At 45.5% G+C, this 20,188-nt stretch overlaps 1 protein-coding gene and 1 long non-coding RNA gene across 2 annotated transcripts in view; one reads left to right on the top strand and one right to left on the bottom strand.

Moving 5' to 3' along the window:
* Positions 1-20,188, bottom strand: part of LOC147646572 (maestro heat-like repeat-containing protein family member 7) — a 386,235-nt gene that overhangs the window by 357,352 nt on the left and 8,695 nt on the right. The gene's annotated exons all lie outside the window — the stretch shown is intronic.
* On the top strand, positions 5,729-20,107 carry LOC147646573 (uncharacterized). Its single transcript, XR_015281841.1, has 2 exons — positions 5,729-10,456; positions 18,018-20,107. It is a non-coding gene; the product is annotated as an uncharacterized LOC147646573 (long non-coding RNA).

Below are 20,188 nucleotides of genomic sequence, written 5' to 3'. Positions count from 1 at the left end.
CTCAACCTCCCGTCACCAAACTGGCAGATATTACAGAAAAGAAGATGATCCCCTTGAAAGAACCTCTAGCATGTATGCCCAAAAAAGAGAAGATGACCAGTGCTAGAGAGGCCCTGCCTCTAGCCAGGAAGAAGCACGGGAAAACCGGGTCTTTTGGACGGTGTAGATCCAATGGCCTGGCACATCAGAGCCACAAAAATATGAAGCTTTAGTTGATACTGGTGCACAGTGTACCCTAATGCCATCAGGACATGTGGAGGCAGAACCTGTTTCCATTGCTAGAGTGACGGGGAGATCGCAGCAATTGACTCTGTTGGAAGCTGAGGTGAGCCTGACTGGGAAGGAGTGGCAGAAACATCCCATTGTGACTGGCCCAGAGGCCCTGTGTATTCTGGGCATAGACTTCCTTAGAAATGGCTATTACAAAGACCCAAAGAGACTCAGGTGGGCTTTTGGAATAGCTGCTGTGGAGGCAGAAGACATTAAGCAATTGAACACCTTGCCTGGACTATCAGAGAACCCATCTGCAGTAAGACTCCTGAAGGTGGAAGAACAGCGGGTACCAATTACCACCTCGACAGTGCACCGCCGGCAGTATAAGACAAATCGAAATGCTGTGATCCCCATCCACAAGATGATCAGAGAGCTGGAGAGCCAAAGAGTGGTCAACAAAACCCACTCACCCTTCAACAGCCCCATCTGGCCTGTGCACAAGTCTGACAGAGAATAGAGATTAACTGTGGACTATCGTGCATTGAATGAAGTGACTCCACCGCTGAGCGCTGCCGTGCCGGACATGCTGGAGCTCCAGTACGAGCTGGAGTCCAAAGCAGCGAAGTGGTACGCCACAATTGATATTGCTAATGCATTTTTCTCCATTCCCCTGGCAGCAGAATGCAGGCCTCAGTTTGCCTTCACCTGGAGGGGAGTGCAGTACACCTGGAACCGACTGCCCCAGGGGTGGAAGCACAGCCCCACCATCTGCCATAGACTGATCCAGGCTGCCCTGGAAAAAGGTGAGGCTCCAGAACATCTGCAGTACATTGATGACATCATTGTGTGAGGGAACACAGCAGTGGAAGTATTTGAGAAAGGAGAAAAGATTATCCAGATTCTGCTACAAGCCGGCTTTGCCATCAAGAAGAACAAAGTCAAAGGACCTGCTCGAGAGATCCAGTTCCTGGGAGTAAAGTGGTAAGACGGACAGCGTCAGATTCCCACTGAGGTCATCAATAAGATCACTGCAATGTCTCCACCCACCAGCAAGAAGGAAACGTAAGCTTTCCTAGGTGCCATAGGTTTTTAGAAGATGCACATTCCTGAGTACAGCCAGATCGTGAACCCTCTCTACCTGGTTACCCGAAAAAAGAATGATTTCCACTGGGGCCCTGAACAACAACAAGCCTTTGCTCAGATCAAACAAGAAATCGTTCATGCAGTAGCCCTTGGCCCAGTCAGAACCGGACCGGATGTGAAGAACGTGCTCTGCTCTGCAGCCGGGAACAATGGCTTGTCCTGGAGCCTTTGGCAGAAAGTGCCTGGGGAGACTCGAGGCCGACCACTGAGATTCTGGAGCCGAAGCTACAGAAGGTCTGAAGCCAACTACCCTCCCACAGAGAAGGAAATCTTAGCTGCCTATGAAAGAGTTCAAGCCGCCTCAGAAGTGATTGGCACAGAAGCACAACTCCTCCTGGCACCCCGTCTGCCAGTGCTGGGGTGGATGTTTAAAGGAAAGGTTCCTGCTACCCACCACGCCACCGACGCTACATGGAGCAAGTGGATCACCCTCATCACACAGCGCGCCCGTATTGGAAACCCGAATCGCCCTGAGATTTTAGAGATAATTACAAACTGGCCGGAAAGTGAAAACTTTGGTCTCACTGATGAAGAGGAGCAGGAACAAGTGACACGGGCTGAAGAAGCTCCACTGTACAACCAACTGCCAGCAGAAGAAGCACGCTATGCTCTGTTCACTGATGGTTCCTGTCGCATCGTAGGGATGAACCGGAAGTGAAAAGCAGCCGTATGGAGCCCCACACGACAGGTCGCAGAAGCCACTGAAAGAGAAGGTGGATCAAGCCAACTTGCTGAACTCAAAGCTGTTCAACTAGCCCTGAACATTGCTGAAAGAGAGAAGTGGCCAAAGCTCTACCTCTACACGGATTCATGGATGGTAGCCAATGCTCTGTGGGGATGGCTGGAAAGATGGAAAAAGGCCAACTGGCAACGCAGAGGAAAGCCAATCTGAGCTGCTGATGAGTAGAAAGACATCGCCACCAGGGTAGAGAAACTGTCTGTGAGGGTCCGTCATGTAGATGCCCATGTCCCCAAGAGTAGGGCTAATGAAGAGCACCAAAACAATGAGCAGGTAGATCAGGCTGCAAAGATAGAGGTGTCAAAGATAGACTTAGATTGGCAACACAAGGAAGAGTTGTTCCTAGCTCGATGGGCCCATGATGCCTCAGGTCATCAGGGGAGAGATGCCACCTATAAGTGGGCACGAGACCGAGAGGTGGATCTAACCACGGACAGTATTTCCCAGGTTATCCATGACTGTGAGACGTGTGCCACGATCAAGCAGGCCAAGCGGTTGAAGCCGCTATGGTATGGTGGGCGTTGGTCCAAATATAGGTATGGAGAAGCCTGGCAGATTGACTACATCACACTGCCCCAAACCCGCCAAAGCAAGCGCTACGTGCTCACGATGGTAGAAGCCACCACTGGATGGTTAGAAACCTACCCTGTGCCTCATGCCACTGCCCGGAACACCATCCTGAGACTTGAAAAGCAGGTCCTTTGGAGGCATGGTACCCCTGAGATTGAGTCAGACAATGGGACTCATTTCAAGAACAGCCTTATAAATAGCTGGGCTAGGGAACATGGCATTGAGTGGGTGTACCATATCCCCTACCATGCACCTGCTGCTAGAAACGTTGAACGGTGCAATGGCTTGCTTAAAACCAGCTTGAAGGCACTGGGTGGGGGAACTTTCAAGAACTGGGAAATTAATTTAGCAAAAGCCACATAGTTGGTGAACACCCGAAGTTCCACTAACAGAGCAAACCCTGCCCAATCTGAGCCCTTTAGAGCGAAAGATGGAGATAAGGTTCCAGTGGTACATATGAGAGGTATGCTGGGAAAAACTGTTTGGGTTAATTCTGCCTCCAGCAAAGACAGTCCAAACCGTGGAGTTGTCTTTGCTCAAGGACCGGGTTGCACTTGGTGGGTGATGCAAAAAGATGGAGAGACCCGGTGCATACCCCAAGGGGACCTGGTTTTAGGGTGAACTACCCATGACACTGTGCTTGTATCTGTATCTGCATGTACATATGTATATAGTTAAAGTAGTATGTGTTCGTGTATAATTTAAAGGTTTAATATTTGATGTAACATTTTGGTATGGGAAAAAATTCGGGGTGGATAGTGTTGAGGGTTAGGTGTCCTTTTTTTTTTTGTTTTGTCCTTCTGGCCTGCCCGGGGAATTTTTACCCATTATGTGCTGGGACAACCTAACTACCGGTACTTAGCGGTGCTCACAACGGACAATGAGTGGCCGGGCCCAGGGCGGGGAAGGGGGCAGAAAAGGAGGGTGGGGACAGTTTTTGGGCTGGTTCTTCTTTGGTTTTTCGGGGAAGGACGTTTGTGTGCTGGGTCGCAGAGCTGCTGCGGTGGAGAGAAGGGAACTTTACCATCACCCAGACAGAGCGGCTGCTTCTTCTCCTTCTCCCCTCTTTGTTGGTGGCCTTGCACCCCCTGTCCTGCTGGGACGTGTAGCAGTGCCAGCCACCGCCGCAGAGCTGCTGATACACCTCAGCCACCAGCCCAGGATCTCAGCTCATCCCTGCTGTTCCAGCCGACTGTTCCTCGGAGCCCTGCAGGAGCACCGGGACTGACTGCCCGAGGGGTTTGTGAAAACAAAGCCTCTCCTCCATCCCATCTCAGCCGAGAAGGCTGTCCCGGGGTCCCTGTTTCTGTCTTCTTGTTATTGCTGTAGTTATTGTTTGTTTGTTTGCCTGGTTATACTAGTAAAGAACTGTTATTCCTATCCCCAGATCTCTGCCTGAAAGCCCCCTTGATTTCAAATTTATAATAATTTGGAGAGAGAGAGTCTACATTCTTTCATCCCAAGGGAGGCTCCTGCTCTCCCTAGCGGACACCTGTCTTCTAGAACCAAGACACTGACCCATCTTGGTTTTGAGCTGAACATGTTTTATACGCTATCATTATACAACTTACATATTAATTATTAAACTTACATTGTTCTATTGTATGCATTGTTTTTACCCAAGCATGGATTTCTCATGATATGCCCCAGGCCCCTAACATTGTTCCTCATGTTCTTTAAACAAAAATTATATCTAATCACATCTAACAATTCTATCATTTATCATATATTGATTACACAGGTGCAGTTTCACATGATCTTTAGCAAGCACAAGGCCTAACATTTCCCAGGGCCTACTTTTCCTGGGCTTGCCAAGCCTAACTTTCTTTCTGAGTTCCCGAATTTCTTAAGATTTTAAAATGTTTTACTATCACCTCCAGAGTGACACAAAGAGGCCTGCCTGAACAGTCAGAGAGCTACATCTATTTTTAATTTTAACTTTTAGAATTTTTCCAGAGCCTGCTGGCTGTGTTCAAGGTTTTCTCCCTATTTCCTCCCTAGTGCACATTCTCCAGAAACTCTGCTTTTACATCCTTTTGCTTTGATTAAAGTTACCTGCAATGACCAGTCAAGCCAAACCATGGGAAAACTTGAACTTCGATCTCTACCCAGGCAAAATATCTGCCTCCCACATCTGAAGCCATGATCTGCCAAGTACTGTCCCCACTGTCATACCCTGTCCCCTGGAGCTCTGCTGATGCCATTTCAAAGGGGTTGCCAATGAAAACAAGTTTGAATATTTTGGTAGTTTCCACATTGGCATTCAAATCCTTGACAAGAAAAATCACAAGTCAAGATTTCTAGGATTCTTCCATACCAAAGCTGTCATTCTCCCCCGTGATTTTAGAGTGCCTGAACAGTCGGACAAGGTTTTAGACACTACAAAGTCCCTGCTGTTTGGCGATCCCATTCCATCAGCATATAGTCCTGATGATTCCTTTAGGCAGGAGCAGCAAAGGCAAGAATGAGCCAAACAAGCTGTTCCTGTTGAGAGGAATGATGAGTTTGTCTTTACAAACAAGCTGTGGGTCAGTTGATAAGATGTAGCTATCAGTGAGAGACGACAGAAACAATGGGATGGATTCCAGTAGAAGATCAAAGAGGCACTGAAAGAACACTATGAATTCCAAAAAGTTAAGAAAGGATTATGCATTGGGAGTGGGGGGGGGAAGGTACCCCAGGTATCAGGCGTTCCGGGAAGCCTGTACCTCTCAAGTACCTCAGCCTATGGGGAAAGGGAGAAGGGACAAGCGGCCGGGAATTAGGATAAAAAGGAGGCTGCGCCCTCCAAAAATTTGAGAGACCCCAGGGGAATGCCCCATGGCCTCTCCCTTTATTCGAATAAAGAAAAAGGACTCCTCTGTCTCCTTTTTGGACATAAACCTCTGGTGTTCGTGAATTAATTTTCCTGACAATTTTTGGGGGCTCGGTCCGGGATATTTCCACCGTCCGGGGCGGCGGGCAGCGAGCGGAGCTGAAGGCGCGCCTCACCCAGTTTTGGTGATCAGCTCCCCTTGGTGGCGGCCGGCACCGGGCGATCGATTGGGTTCCCGAGACTGTCCAGGAGACAGACGAGAGGCAGACCAGGGGGGTCCGTGAAGAGTCCACAGGGAAGGACCACTGAAAACCTCACCGGTGAGTAAAATGGGATCTTCGGGGAGCAAGCCTGGGAGGGCACCCAGGGAGGGTAGCACAGGCAAGCCTGGGAGGGCACCCATGGAGGGTAGCACAGGTCAAACAGAGCACCCATGGAGGGTTGCAAGGGTACAGCCGGGAAGGGGTCCTGGCAAAAGGGATGACGATCCCACAATACCCCCGGAGAGTCCCTTGGGGAGAATGCTGAGATCTTGGGACAGATTATGCATTCACCCAGAAGTCACTATGGAGATGATGGTAAAATATTGTTATTATGTATGGCCAGAGTATAAGTTGCCGAATGGACTTATATGGCCATCTTATGGAACAGATAGAATTCATTTGTGCCGAATTCTGTGGAGGTATCTAGAGGAGAATTGGAAAGGATGGATTGAAAGAGAATGTGGATTGATATGGTTTAAACAAGCAACAGGAGAAATCTATGTGTTAAGAAAAAAAGGAGAAGAGGAAAAAGGGTGGGAAGAGGAAAACGGTGAAGACTGGGATGTTTTTCAGCACCTTCCCCCGTCTTGTCCTCCGGTGTTACCAGCTGACCCAGGGCCAGCTGCAGATGCCCTGTATCCTCACCTTCCAGGACAAAAGGATCAGGGAAATGCTGTTCCTACAGCTCCACCTGAAAATAACAATGGGGGGGGGGGGGGGGAGCAGCATATCATATCACCCCCTAGGACTAGAAGAGGAACTCAATTTAGAGCATCAGAAGCCCCCTGGACCCAAGGGACAGGGGTCCATCAAATGCCACTCCGCCAAGTCCCTTTGGGAGGTCAAGGGGGAGGATTTGGGTTTGTAGTTATACCACTTACTACCCAGGATATAAGAGGATTAAAAAAAGAATTACCACCATACTTGGATGATCCCATAGGGGTGGGGGAAAAGATAGAAGAATATTTGGGAAATGCAGATTATACCTGGAAAGATTGGGATTTTCTTTTGGGGATTTTGTTTGGGCCATCAGAGAAACGAATGATTTTGCAAAAAGCTCGGCAGCTGTGGGAGGATGAACATCCACAGGCAGTGGGGGGGGCTGGACCTAATGTACCTACAGTAGATGATGCCATCCCACAGGTGGACCCCCAGTGGGATCCAAATAACCAGGCCAGCCTGGCTCGCCTCCGTGATTACCGTGCTTATTTGATTAGGGCAATCAAATCAGCAGCTCCTAGAACTAACAACATAGCTAAGGCTATGTCGTTAGAACAAGAGAAACAAGAAAGCCCCTCTCATTGGTTAGAGAGGATTAGGGATGCCTTGCGGAAGCATGGGGGGATGGACCCTGAAGGACCAGCCTTTGACACATTGTTGAAAGTACAATTTGTTACTAAGGCTTGGCCTGACATAAGGAAAGGAGTACAAAAAGATCAAGAGTGGCAGAATAAGCCTCTAGAAGAATTGGTGAGAAAAACACAGCAAATATATGTAAGAAGGGATGAAGAAAAAGTAAGAGCTAAGGCAAAGATGATGGCAGAGTTTTTGCAGCCCCAAAAGAATAAACCACAAGGTCCAAGGGGTCCCCCGGGGCAGAGGGGACGGGGTCGGCCACAAGGAGGTGTCCAGGGCATTCCCCCCTCGACAGGGGAGAACCGACCCAAACAGCGGCTGGGGAGGAACCAATGTGCCATCTGCAGGAAAGAAGGGCATTGGAAAAGGGAATGCCCACAGAAAGAGCTGGACCCACAAGAGGAAGAAGTCCAGAAGATAATGGAAATGGATTGTTAGGGATGTCAGGGGCTTCCATTATACCAGGGACCCACCACTCAGGAGCCCTTGATAACTTTTAAGGTGGGTCCGGATCGAGAGGAGGTGTGTTTTCTAGTAGACACAGGTGCCTCTCGATCCACCTTAAATTTTATACCTAAAGGAGGGAAATTGTCAAAAAGGTCATTGGTTATTCAAGGAGTAAGCGGAAAAGATGAGCGAGTGCATTTTATTCAACCGCTGTTAATAGATATGGGGGACAAGTTTGAAATGCATGAGTTCCTGTTTGTTCCTAATTGTGATTGTAATTTACTGGGGAGAGATTTGATGGCAAAAATGGGAATGCAAATCAGTATTATAAAAAATGACACTGAGTCCAGCACTGTAATATCTTTGTGTAAAATGTCTGAGAGAGCTTATGCTGAAATAGATCCGGAAGTGTGGGCAGCCCCGGGGAAATATGGAAAATTAGACATAGAGCCTCTCCAAATTACTTTGAAGCAACCAGGACAAGTTGTGTCAAAAAAACAATACCCTCTTTCAAGGGAGGGAAGGAAGGGGTTACAGCCTATCATTGAGTCCCTGCTAAAGGCAGGTCTGTTGGAACCGTGCATGTCTCCTTATAACACCCCTATCCTGCCAGTTAAGAAACCAGATGGAACCTACAGAATGGTGCAAGATTTAAGAATAATAAATAAAATTGTCAAATCAAGGCATCCCACAGTTCCGGATCCCTATACAATCCTGAACCAGGTCCCCTCCTCACATCAGTACTATTCAGTACTGGATTTAAAAGATGCTTTCTGGGGGTGTCCGATTACAGAAGAGAGTAAACAGTATTTTGCCTTTGAGTGGGAACAAGAGGAAGGAGGTAAAATGGTAAAACAGCAATTGACCTGGACAGTCCTCCCACAGGGTTATACAGAGTCACCTGTTTTGTTTGGACAAGCTTTGCAAAAAATACTAAGAGAATTTACTCCACCTTCCGGGGTAAAGTTGTTGCAGTATGTGGATGATTTACTGTTATCAGGGGAACAGGAGGAGATGGTTGAAAGAGCTACTGTGAAACTGCTTAATTTTCTTGCTAAAAAAGGACTTAGAGTGTCTGAAAAGAAAGCACAGTTGGTAGAGAAACAGGTCAAATATTTGGGGCATATTTTAACTGGAGGGTTACGGTGTATTGATCCAGAAAGAATACAAGGAATTCTACAAGTACCATTACCCCAAACAAAAAGGGAATTACGACAGTTTTTAGGGTTGGTGGGATACTGCCGAGTGTGGATAGAAGACTTTTCTGTTGTGACCAAACCTTTATATAGCTTTTTAACACAAGACAGTCCTAATGTTGTGGTATGGACACCCGAAGGAGAACAAAGTTTTAAGAAATTAAAAGACAAATTGGTTAAGGCCCCAGTCCTAGCTCTTCCAGATATAGAAAAAGAATTTGAATTATATGTAGATGTTACACAGGGACATGCAAAAGGAATTTTGGTTCAGGAGCATGGGGGAACACAAAGACCGGTTGCCTATTTTTCGAAACTGTTAGACCCGGTGGCCAGAGGCTGGCCCTATTGTCTGCAGAACTGCGCAGCCACAGCTCTGATGGTGGCTGAGGCCCGAAAGCTGACAAGGGGGGGTTATCTGATTGTTAAAGTTTCACACCAGATTAAAGCGTTGTTAACTGAGAGAGCCTCTAAGTGGATGACCAGCTCTCGGTTACTACAGTATGAATTCTGTCTATTAGAACAGGAGGATTTAGAATTTAAAAGCAAGGAAAGTTTTAACCCAGCCTCCTGTTTGAATGGCCCTGAGGAAGGGAGCCAAGGAAAATTCCATGATTGTATTCAAGTAATAGATCTACAAACTAGGGCAAGGAATGATCTGAGAGACATCCCGTGGCCTGAGGGGGAAAACGTGTTTATTGATGGGTCTTCTAAGGTAATAGAAGGAAGACGATTTACAGGATACTCTGTCGTGAGTGGAAAGCAATTAAAGGAAGGGGGGAGGTTACCAGCCACCTGGTCAGCTCAGACAGCCGAGCTGTATGCCCTCGTGAGAGCTTGTGAGTTATACCAAGACAAGACAGTAAATATTTTTACTGATTCTAAATATGCATATGGTGTGATACACGCATTTGGGAAACTGTGGGAAGAGAGAGGTTTATTAACCTGCAGAGGAAAAACGTTGGCTCATGAGAACTTAATCTCCCGCCTATTAGAAGTGGTGAATTTACCAAAAAAGGTAGCAATAATACACATCAAGGGACACCAGGCAGGGTGCTCGGAAGAGGCAGTAGGAAATAGACTGGCTGATGAAGAAGCTCGGAAAGCTGCATTGTTGCCAGAAATCTCTAAGTTACTTCCCTTGCTCCCAGTAACTGCCCCCTTGCCAGAGAAGCTGTCTTTTTCACCAGAAGAACTTGACATAGTTAAAAAGAGTGGGGCAGAAGAAAGAGGGGGTAATTGGTTTACAAGAGATGGTAAGCAGTGGATACCAAAAGCTTTAGCCTCACAACTGCTAAAACAGCTCCACGAAGGGAGTCATTGGGGCTCCCGAGGGATAGCAGAAGCCTTCCTCAAAATGTATGCTGCTGTGGGTCTTTTTGTTCTGGCAAAACGAGCTGTTGATGGTTGTTTGATTTGTGCTAAGACAAATAACAAAGTTACAAAGAAACTGGCGAGGGGCGGGAGGCCTTGGGCTGTACGTCCCTTCCAGAGGTGCCAAGTGGATTTTACTGAGATGCCCCGAGTGGGGAGGTTTAAATACCTTTTGGTAATAGTATGTCAATTAACAGGGTGGCCAGAAGCCTTCCCAGCTGTTTCAGCAACTACAGGGTCAGTTATTAAAGTATTTTTGGAACAAATAATCCCAAGATATGGGATGGTGGAAGCGATAGACTCAGATAGAGGAACTCATTTTACTGGAAAAGTTCTTAAAGGAGTTGTTATAAATTTGTATTGTGATATTGGCTTTCGCAGATGAATATTATATATTAAATACTTTTTAGCTATGCTAACAAGTCTTAAGTTTAAAAGAATTTCCTAGGTACAAGGCAAGGAAACTCCAGAGGGCAAGGACAGTGGGGCCCAAGTTGTTATCAGGAGAACAATAGAGCCCAAACTGTTATCAGCGGAAGATATGAAGACCAGCTGCCCTCAGGGGAAGGATGAGGGGCCCAGGCTGTTATCAACAAGTGACCATCTGCAGCAAAAAGGAAACCAAACTCCAAAATAATGCTGACCAGCAGAAAATAACATGATCCAAGAAGGTGGAACCAGGGAGGGGACATGCTTGAATATGCATTAACCTCTCACAGCAAAGAGGGGATAAAAAGGACACTCCTGAGATACCAGGTGTGTTCCTGGTAACCCACCAGGGCACCCGGCCGTTTTAACCCTTTGCTTTATTTCTTTTGTCTCCTAATTGTCTTTTGTTTATATTAAATTCTTTTTATAATTTATTAAGTGAATCTCGTTTATAAGAATTTTTGGGGGCTCTTTCCGGGATAAGCACCTCACCTCTAGGACCACCGGAGATGCAGAACGGGGAAACAGGCGCGCCCCTGCTGAGTTCAGCAGATCCCATTCTGTTTCTCCTAGCGTGGACCAAGCGGCTGCAGGTCAAAAGCCCGAGGACAAGAAGGAGAGGAATAAAGCAAAGGAAAGGGGAAAAAAGGCTCCATAAAACCGCGGTATTTTTGCTCCATAATTCTTGTGCACGAAGACCCAAAGAAGAAAACGGATTGTAAGTAATCTTTGGGGGAGCGGGAAGCGGGGGTTGCAAGATACCCCCGGGTTACTGGGACTGGGTCTCAGGGGAGGGGTGAGCCCCTCGGGAAAGGGAGCCCAAGGTTTTCCTGGCACAATCCACTGGGAAAACAGAGTAAAATATGTATTCTCTAAAACTTTGTCAAGTTGAGGATTAAATCCAAGAAATTTGGACTTAAAACTGCCAAATTGAGGAATAATCCAAGAAACTTGGGATATCTGACATATTACAGTGCCCATGGGCGGATATTAACAAGGGAAGTAAAGAGCACCTTATTGTCTTGCTGTGACTGGGTGGAGTTGAATGAACAGATGTGAGAATGCGTAAATAGGTGTGATTGTTGCATTGAAGTTTGTGGGGTTTTTTTTTTTGGAATTGTGTTGTTAAAGAGGAAAGGTTTTCGATGCTGTGCTGGAGTAACAGTGAACACGGGTCAATGCTTCCACAGGGACTGGATCACGGTGGGGACACATGGAGGGATTCGCTTCCTCCCTGCGAGCTCCTGTCTTGGAGCCCCGGGGTGGCAAACCAGAACTGGGGCTTGTAGCCCAGGAGCCGCGGGGGTGTTGTATCAAATCTGTTCTCAGCGGGATAGCAGCTCTGCTCTCAGAGCAAAGCCAAGGTTATCTTTAGTGGTGATGGTCCCTCCGTGCCTTTCACCCCCACTGGGCAACAAGAGCTGCTTGCGGGGGAGGGGTCGTTTTGGTGAGCTGGTATGTGATTCAGCGTTTGAAGTTGTTTGGTTTTTTTTGGTTTTTTGGTTTTTTTTAGAAGTTTTCTTTGCCCCGCTGTGATGGCGGTGAAAGGTTTTCCTGGGAGATGGTGCTCCCAGGGCTACTCCCTGCCGAGCTATTGGGGCAGAGGGGTGGGTCAGCCTCAGGAGTGCAAGGGAACTCCTGGAGCTCCGGCCGGCGGTGAGTCCGGCCAGACCCTGGTAAGATCAGGGCACGGAGGGTGCCCTGAGGGGATGAGTTCAGCCCATCCCTTTTGAGTAAAGTGAGGGCAGGGGCCTTCTATGTCTTGGTGCCCCTGGATTGTTTAAACTTATTTGGAGGTCTCAAGCCGCAGAGCTGTGTTTAGGCGGCTGCAGGCAGGCTGGATTGAACCACAGATGCTGGTTCGGGTTCCCTGCTCCAGGCACGGGGGGATCGGAGGGGTTCTCTGTGACTCCTGGAACCTCCTGAAGCTGTGCAACAGGCTGGGAACGTGCCCAATGGTGAGAGAGCTGGGTGAGTCCCTCTGGGACCCAGGTTTTCTATGCCGGGGTATTGTGGGACCCCGCACATTGAGTTCTGTGATATCGAGAGTAAGGACTGGTGTCAAACTGTCTCAGAGAGCTTTTTCTTAGCCCGATGTGTGAGCGAGATATGGAGCAGTACTGGCGTATGGTATCAGCTCCAAACCAAGGGAGCTGCAAGTTGCAAGCCTTTGTTTTTATCGGGTTCTGAGAGAATTCCGTGTATGATGGTGCTGTGGGCTTCTGCAGCAGTCAGCTGTGTCGGTGCATAAAATTTGAGATTTCAGGAAGAGTATGCATCCTGGGAGAAAATGGAAAAGAAGTGAGCTCTGTTTGTTTTTTTCTTGAATGACTGCAATATTTATTTTGTAGAGAAACAAACCCATTTCTTAGTATGCCTTCCAATTTCTTTACTTTAGTGAATATCGTAGAATTTTGTGGTTGATTATAATTTTAAAGGCAAGTTACAGTAATTCGCATAGCAGTCACTTCTTGAGGTGAAAACTTATCAGGTTGTCAATAAGTGTTAGAGCTGTTAACCCTAATGTTGTTTGTGTCCCGTGCTAATCGGCACAGCCCATGGTTCTTAACAGCAGAACCTGGTGCCAGCCTAAAAGCAAAATCCTGTGGATTGTTGTAAATTTTTTACTGCTGCTGAAAATTATTTTGTCTCTTTTCACGATATGAAATGCTGATCATCTCTCTGGTGATTGCTAAGGAGTTATTGTGATAGTGTGTTTAGCTGAAGATCAGGCTCAGAACTGCCATGATTTCTTGTTCTTTTGAATTTGCCAAGAGAGTGCACATGTCTCTAGGAGTGCTTGTGGTGTTTTGCAGCTGTGCTTATTACAAAAGCAGAAGTGGACCCAGTTAAAAGATTAAAATTAAGATTGTTGGTGTTTCGAATTAAGAAGAGGATTGTGGAGACTCTAAACTTGGTCTATTTTAATAAGTACATGTGTTAATTTAGAGATGAGTCTTATTTTGTGAAAGAAGAGTTCGAAAACAATTGTAAGACTGGTTCTTGCTATAGATGGTTCATAGTATATAAGCTGCAAGTACTGTTGAAACATAAAGGTATTGTCAGAAATTTGTCAATGTATCTAAATGCCTGTAAGAATAAAAGACCTGATCATATGTTGTCATGTGAAAAGTTACACTAGAGATTATTCACATTAAGCAGCTGTGTGAAGATAGACTCCTTTGTACCTGTAGAAGAAAACTTAGAGAAGAATGATGTCTGTGTCTTCATTTCTAGCTTGACTGAAGATCTGTTCAAGGCAGAAGAAATAGAAATTGCAAGTTTGTTTTAGTTGATAAAAGTAGCTAGATAGCTGACTGATCTCTGTGTCTAGCGCCTTTGATGGCTTTGGGGAGCGTCCCCAAAAGGAGGTGTTAGAATTTGTTGTTGATTCTGAAGCAAAGTAATTTGTGTAGTGGAGATTCTGGAGGGATGTGGTGTAAAGAGTGGCGAGATAATAGTGGCAAAGAGAAAGAGAGAGGTTTGCGTCTCTTTTCATTAAAGTTGTAAAGATTTTTAGAAAGAGAGCGAGAAGTGTCTTGTTGGCTCCGAAGAGTGAGCACTGGCTTGTGGGGAGAAAAAACTTTCAAGCGCGATTAGAGATGAGAATTGTGCCCGAAATAGGAGATGTTAGGAGCATCTGGAGCGCTGGGTTAGGAGTTGCTAGGTTTAGGTGTTATTTTATTGCTTTTATGTAAAGCGGCTGCAGCAGGACCCGGTCCCTGTGAGTGGTGAACAGCAGGGCCCGGTGTGGCGGCTCCCGGTCCTCTCCCACCCGATGTGAAGGGTGCAGAGCGCGGTTCGTGAGTGGCGCTGCTGGAGCGGGACCCGCCGTGTCTGTGCCGGGGTCTCGAGGGGTGCGGGGTGCCGGCAGTGCTTGCCAGCCCGGCAGTAGGTGCTGGGTGAGGTTTGCTGCTGAGGAGCGAGCTAGCCCATCAGAGGAGCCCCAGACCAGAGCACTGTGGACTCCGGGCTCTGCCCCTCGGCAGTGGTGGGAGCTGAGTGTGTTTGAAAATGCCAGTCCTGTGTGTGAAGGGACGGCACAGCAGGGAAAGAGGGGACACAAGCTTTGTCCCAGGGTCAGCACACAAGTGACTGGCAAGGACGCCAGTGGGCCCCTGCAGAGCGAGCGGCTGAAACAGCCTGCTCGGCCCAGAGCTGCGGCAGCAGGGGTGCGGGAGAGAGATAGCCTGAAAAAACTGCTGTCAATGGGAAAGGAACGGAACGAAGGCCGAGAAACAGACCGGTGGATGATGAGACCAAAGCAAAAGTAATCTTGCTCGTTAGGTTCTGAAAACCTCATCAAGGTGTTTAATTTCTTGAAATAGGATCTTTTTTTTTTTTTCTCTCTTACTTTTTTCTTCTCTTTCTTTCTTTTACTCTTGTTGTTAAAAGGAAGGGGTTTGTTCTAAGAAACCGATAAAAGAAGTTTGTGAAGCTAAACAAATAAATAGTAACCAAAAGGTAAAAAAGGTAATGAATGTAATTTATTTGAAGTCAAAATTAACCTAGCCTTTCTTGTTTAACTAATTTGAACACGCAGAAAGAGATTGGCTCCTATGTTAACTGATAAATTTCGCTGATGGAAAATTTTGATGTGATGTTTTCATTCTCCCTGTGTTATTAAGAAATTGTTTTCAGGTACTACTGATAATTAAGGCAGAGAAGCTGCAATCTGGACCAAAGAGTGAAGTTGGATTCACACCAATAAGATCAAAAGAGCTGAGGACTGGACTGTAATACCCAAACTGAGTATCAAGTAAACTCTTGAGCAGAGACCGGCGGCAATGCACTGATCCAAGGAATGAGCTAAGAATCACGCCTAACTGGGAAGTAAGACCAAGCCTGTATCAGTAGTTTCAAGTCCTGTCTGGACAAGTTCTGGGACACTTTGATATCCACCTTGGGGAGGAAAACTCCCACTCCAAACAGGAGGACTGGGGCTGTTTTAGTTGGGAAATCCTCGTATATTTTTACTTTTGCCTGTGATTTGTATAAAGGAGGGGGGGAGAACCACAACTTCCATCAGTGCCACATCATATATATATTGTCTAAATCATCCCAATACGGGGCATGCTATCTGGATTAAATATAAGTGTTTAAATTAGAGAATAATAGGTATTGTGGTCCACAAAGTTAAGCCTCTCATTGCAGGAAGTGTGAGGTGTCAAATCTATTAAGAATAACTTAAATGATAACTTTTTTTACAGATGGGAAATTACTAGTACATGTTGAGTGGGAAATACCTGAGGAACAGTGGAATACTACTGTTAAAAGGTGTCAAAAGAGATTTGCTTGGAAATTACAAAAGAGGAAGTGACAAGGAAATAGGGGGCAAGACCAGATTGGCCTCTACAACTCGCCACCAAGAAGAATATAAAACACCTGCTGTGGGCTGCAACCTCATAGGCAGGATTGGTGGGGGTGTAAGCCATACTGGACCCCTATTATTCCTTCTTCTGTCACTTATCCTTCTCCCTTCTGGGACACCAGCAAAGCCATGTTACAAATGCTATCAAAAGCTTTACATGGAATGACACCGGGGTTTCTTTCTTATTACCTACACCAGTATCAATAATCACTGCTATAACCCATCCAAATTAAGTACCTGTATGCATAAAGGGAAAATATTAGACTACAGAAAATCTAAGAACAAGTAGTAACAGATTAGAAAACAACTGCCCAAAAAGGAGAAAAAGATGGATTTTCTTCACAGTTGTTGCCAGGAGAAATAACCAAGATTTGGTAAGAGAGCAAATGGTAAGTAAAAAGATAAAGCCAACACAGTAACCTAGACCTGTATTAACCTCACGTCAGGACATGTAAGCAAAGCTCAAACAGCAATTAAATGGAGAAAACTTCTTCATGAAGTGAGAAATACTCCTGGTAAAAAGTATAAAGCTGGTAATAAAACTTGTACATAGTAAGTTCCAGAGAAACCAACTCGGTATTAGACCCCAAGGAAAGTAAAAGAAAAAATTGTGTACATAGAAATAGAACCAGATTCTTCCAGTGTAATAGTACAGGGAAAAATCCTTACTCTGGAAATAGTCAAATTTTGGGGAAATAAAAATCAACAGAAAAATGACTATTAGAAAGCACCAGATGTCTTATTTTGGGATATGTAAGAAAAGGACATACCCAAAGCTCCCTTCGCAATGGAAGGGGAATTGTACTCTGAGAATGATTCAGCTAAGATTTTTCTTTTTGTCAGGACAAGACAGAAATTAGTTGGGGGTGTTGGTTTTTGAGGTCCTAAAAAGAAATAAAAGGAAATAGTTTGAGTACCTCAAAAATGGGGAGATGAGAAATAGCCCCTGAACACATATTAGAAACATTCTTGGGCACAAGATGGAAGTTGGAGATATCGAACCCCAATTTTTGCATTATGAAACTCCAAGTTGTTGTAGAAATCATAACCAGTGAAACAGCTGGAGCTATAGAATTAATAGCCAGTCAGTGATGAAAGCCACAGCGGCAATATATCAAAATAAGCTGGCTTTAGACTATTTATTGGCTAAAAGAAGGGGTGTTCTGTGAGAAAATTAATACATAAGATTGTTGTTTTCAATGACAATAAAAATGCCGTTCTAGATATCGCCAAAGAAATCAGAAAAATGGCCCATGTGCCAGTCCAAAAATGAAAACCAGTAATGACCACTAACTGGTGGGATAATACATTGGGGATAGAGTAGTAGAAGAAGCTAAGTTTCTTCTCCTTGTAGCAGTGCTACAGCTGGTTTAATATTTCTTCCTTGTTTAATCCCCTGTTTAATTTGGCTAATCACCAAAGTAGTGCAAGGCATGCAAATAGTAGTAATGCCTACAGACTCAAAATTGGCTATATCTGGAATGGCACAAAAAAAAAAAATTAACGAATACAAGAATTATTGCTCAAGCCAAATGATTTATAAAAAAAGAAGAGGAGGGGTTTGTTATAAATTTGTATTGTGATATTGGCTTTCGCAGATGAATATTATATATTAAATACTTTTTAGCTATGCTAACAAGTCTTAAGTTTAAAAGAATTTCCTAGGTACAAGGCAAGGAAACTCCAGAGGGCAAGGACAGTGGGGCCCAAGTTGTTATCAGGAGAACAATAGAGCCCAAACTGTTATCAGCGGAAGATATGAAGACCAGCTGCCCTCAGGGGAAGGATGAGGGGCCCAGGCTGTTATCAACAAGTGACCATCTGCAGCAAAAAGGAAACCAAACTCCAAAATAATGCTGACCAGCAGAAAATAACATGATCCAAGAAGGTGGAACCAGGGAGGGGACATGCTTGAATATGCATTAACCTCTCACAGCAAAGAGGGGATAAAAAGGACACTCCTGAGATACCAGGTGTGTTCCTGGTAACCCACCAGGGCACCCGGCCGTTTTAACCCTTTGCTTTATTTCTTTTGTCTCCTAATTGTCTTTTGTTTATATTAAATTCTTTTTATAATTTATTAAGTGAATCTCGTTTATAAGAGAGTAATGACTGCTTTAGGGATACAATGGAACCTCCACACTCCCTGGCATCCCCAAAGCTCAGGCCAGGTTGAAAGGATGAATAGAGAAATAAAAAAACATCTTTTGAAGCTAGTGATAGAAACGAAAATGCCATGGCTGCGGCTCTTACCACTGGCTTTAGCAAGAATCAGGGCCAGACCCAGGGAAGATATTCAACTGTCTCCTTTTGAACTGATGTTTGGAATTCCTTATCCTTGTAATTCTCAGCCTGGGGCGGGGGTAGAGATAAGTGATGTATATCTAAAACAGTATGTGGCTCGGATACTGTCTCTTGTGAAATCTCTTCGACAGGAAGCTCAGCTGACACAGACCCTGCCTTTGGACTTTGCTGTGCATAATATCCAACCAGGAGACTGGGTCCTAGTTAAGGAGTGGAAAGAAGCACCCCTGGTGGCTAAGTGGCGTGGACCTTTCCAGGTGTTGCTGACCACAGAAACAGCCGTCAAGACAGCTGAACACGGGTGGACACATCACACTCGAGTCAAGGTCGCTAAAGCTCCAGAGGTTTGGACATCTCAGCTGGAGGAGAAGGATGGGAAGCCGCGACTGACACTCCGCAGGAGTGGACTGGAGCAGTAGCTGGTGCGTCGACATCGGGGGAAGCCCTGAGTGCCTACCCACAGACTGCCTGCTGAAATAGTCTGGGCATCCCTACTCTCAAATCTCCAGACACTGGGAGCCAATCCATGCTGTCATTGCTTTCTTTATGATAAGCTGTTTTTGTGCTTTTCACTTGCCACAGGTGGTGTAGAAGACAACGTGAAATTGAAAATTAGAAATTAGGTTATAACACTATTAGAATGTTTCTCTTAATAATTTTACCTTTATATTTTCAGTTAAGTTGGGGTCTCAAGTGGGAAAATAATTTTTTTACTTTAGGAGAACAAGTAGCAAAGACCTTTAACCTTAGAAACTGCTGGGTCTGCGGAGGGCCAGGGGGATCTGAAAGCTGGCCATGGGTGGCCAGCCCAGTCGAGCCTAAATGGTGGGTTAGCACCTTGAGTGAAGTCCATAATGGAACTGGATTTTGGGACAAAGAAGGAAGTCCATGGCAGCTTCATTCTTCTGAAAGAGGCATTTATTGCTTAAACAGAACAGGAAGCACATATGTGGGAAAGAGCGTTTGTGACTGGACTTTATCTTTGGGTTTAGATTGTTGGACCCCCAACTGCCCTCCTTATGACTGTTCCAGATATAGAGGCAGATGGAATCAAACGCATGTTAAGCTCACTAATGGTAGCTGGGTAAGGTGTTCCTTCCATAATTACCAAAAAGATTTTGAAGGCTGTAAAGCAGTGGGGAAGGATAAGTTTTTTGACCCTTTATTTTTAAGCTGCCCCCGGGATAATTCCACAAGTAAGACACATGTTGTCCGAGACTATCAGTGGAAATGGCAACACCGGAATGGAACTAGAACCCTTTTTAACAGGTTCTGGTCCAGATCTAATAAAACAGATCTGGGATGTGATTGCAAGTGGAAACCTCATGTAGGAGCTTGGAAATGTAAATATTGTGATTCTTATGGCGAGGCAACTATTGTGGGTGGACCACTAGGCCCTGGAAGCAAACTGTATTTTGACCCACCAGTTGATGATGAAAATTGGAAAGGTCCCTTCGCTAATGGGACCTGGGCTCTAAAGGGGCATTACTGGATTTGTGGCCAAAATGCTTACCGCAGGCTACCTCCAAACTGGTCAGGAATATGTTATGTGGGGTATATTAGACCATTGTTCTTTCTGCTACCACAAGTTCAAGGAAATCAGTTAGGAATCAAAGTATATGATGATCTAATTAGAGAGAAGCGATCTATTGATACATCCCTGGTTGGAAGGAGCACCCAAAAGTGGGGAAAAGATGAATGGCCACCTGAACGGATCATACAACACTATGGACCAGCTACCTGGAACCCAAATGAATTAATATCAGGTGCCAGAGAACCCATTTATAATCTAAATCGGATAATTAGGTTGCAAGCTGTCTTTGAAATAATAGTCAACCAGACAGCTACAGCTCTTGACCTTCTTGCTGACCAGTCTACTCAGATGAGAAATGCAATATTTCAACATCGAATGGTATTAGACTATTTATTAGCAGAAGAAGGGGGGGTATGTGGAAAATTGAATGACTCAAA

This window comes from Cyanistes caeruleus, unplaced genomic scaffold (assembly GCF_971803275.1).
Source record: "Cyanistes caeruleus unplaced genomic scaffold, bCyaCae1.hap1.1 HAP1_SCAFFOLD_91, whole genome shotgun sequence".
NCBI lineage: Eukaryota > Metazoa > Chordata > Aves > Passeriformes > Paridae > Cyanistes > Cyanistes caeruleus.
The sequence above is the reverse complement of the archived record's forward strand: the minus strand, read 5'-3'. Positions and strand labels throughout refer to the sequence as shown.